Source organism: Equus caballus, chromosome 24 (genome assembly GCF_041296265.1).
Source record: "Equus caballus isolate H_3958 breed thoroughbred chromosome 24, TB-T2T, whole genome shotgun sequence".
NCBI classification, from domain to species: Eukaryota; Metazoa; Chordata; class Mammalia; order Perissodactyla; family Equidae; genus Equus; species Equus caballus.
In genome coordinates this window covers 39,664,551-39,666,449 of record NC_091707.1, presented here as the reverse complement: position 1 = coordinate 39,666,449, position 1,899 = coordinate 39,664,551, and the positions used below count along the sequence as shown (strand labels likewise).

The following is a 1,899-nucleotide window of genomic DNA, read 5'->3' as shown; positions in this document are numbered from 1 at the left end:
ATAAAACATCATTTATTGTTAGCAATCGTGACACAATGCAAAGCCAAAATCTACTTTATGTTTCCTGAGTCATGGGAAAGATAACAGAGAGCCCTGCTCAGAAGCTCACCCTCCAATGGTGGCCAACATCTTACCTTTTGAAGTCAGACAGCAGTTTACTAGTCCTCCAGACAGGTGACTGGGCAGCCTAGCACATTCTACTGACAAGTGCTCTCACCCCCCCAAGGACACAGGGAAAGATCCTTGTTATGGCATCACATTTAAGCCAGCTTCAGTCAGGTTTGCTGGAGCAAAGGGTCTCCCACTGAGGACCCTAGTCCTGGAAGCCTTCTCCTCTGGCGAGCTGTCAGCTCAATCTTCAGAACCAGGCTCACATCCCAGGGATGGGTCACAAAGATGATGACTGTACCTGGCACCTCACTCCCCACATGGCCCACCTCCCTCCCTCCCGACCCCGCTCTGTGGATGTAGTCTTGCCGGGTGAGGCCCAAATCATAAGTGACAACCAGCTCTGCATGGGTGCTGTCCAAGCCCTGAGAGGCTATATATGTGCAGAGAAGTATGTCTCGGGAGCCCTTTGGGAAGCACTGGAAAATACCTGCCCTCATTGAGGCTAGCAGTTGTCCCCAAAGCCTTAGGTTTCAGATTTTGTGGTCATCTAGAATACATCCTAGCCAGTTCACAGTGCTGGAGCTCTTACAGAACACCAGAACCGTTCCTGAGGGGCCCGTCCTATATGCTCTGTCATGCTGCTTGTGGATCTGCACCAACGCAGTCACCTTCTCTGCTCCCTTCAGCCTCATAAATGTCTGTCTGACATGAGGCATGACACAGTGGAGCATGCAGCTAGTGACTGTGGTTAGAGAGTCTGGGCTGGCTTCTTTACTCAGCAGCTGGCTTACACCTTTGGGAAATGTGCCCCCTACCATAACCAATTGAGCTGTCGGATGGAAGGGTTCTTTGAAGACAGCTGAGCCTTGCGCTACGTGGCTCTTCTCCATAATGCAATCCACTAGTTCCAAGAAGCTTCATCCAGCAGTGTTCCTGCTTCGTCCAACACCAAGAAGGAGAGCTGCTCCAGCCTGATTGTCAGGGCCTTCCACAGAGCCCCCGGAGTGGCCACTTGTACACCTGCCTGAGGGTGTTGGGACAGTTGCAGCTTGATCCTACTCATGCCATGGCCTCCCCATAGCTCCTGCACCTGGAGGCCCAGGGAGCTGTCCAAGGGCTGGGCTATACCCCAGACCTGTTCCGCTAATTCTGGTGAAGGCACAAGGACCAGGCCTCGAGGAGCAGGGATACAGTGGGAGTCCAGGCATGGCTGCCCAAGAACAGTTGAAGCAGAGGTAGTGGGTAGTTGAGAGTTTTGTCACTGTCAGTTTCCACAGCACAAAGGATGTGGCAGCCACGAGGTTGTGAGGGGATGGTACTCAACTGCACCATTGTAGGCCGAATGACTTTGGGAGCAACTTCCTGTAGTGCATGCAACATGCGGGGCTCCAGACCCAGATGGGCGATGCCAATCAGTTGCATCTCTGTACACTAACAACTAACTAGCATAAAGAGAACTCAAGAATATAATGGCATTTACAATCACAACAAAAAGAATAACATATCTAGGAGTAAACTTAACCAAGGAAGTGAAAGACCTATAACTGAAACTATACTGAAAGTCTTTGACTGAACACTATAAGACATTGAAAGAAATCAAAGATGACGTAAAGAAATGGAAAGATATTCCATGCTCATAGATTGGAAGAATGAACGTAGTTACAATGTCCAAATTACCTAAAGCAATTGACAGATTCATTTCAACCCCAATCAGAATCCCAATGACGTTCTTCACAGAAATAGAACAAAGAATCATAAATTTCATATGGAACAACAAAAGACCTAAAT

General features: G+C 48.8%; 1 pseudogene; it reads right to left on the bottom strand.

Moving 5' to 3' along the window:
- Nucleotides 1-275: 275 nt before the first annotated feature.
- LOC138920511 (probable ATP-dependent RNA helicase DDX28) lies at nucleotides 276-1,533 on the bottom strand (annotated as a pseudogene).
- Nucleotides 1,534-1,899: the final 366 nt, after the last annotated feature.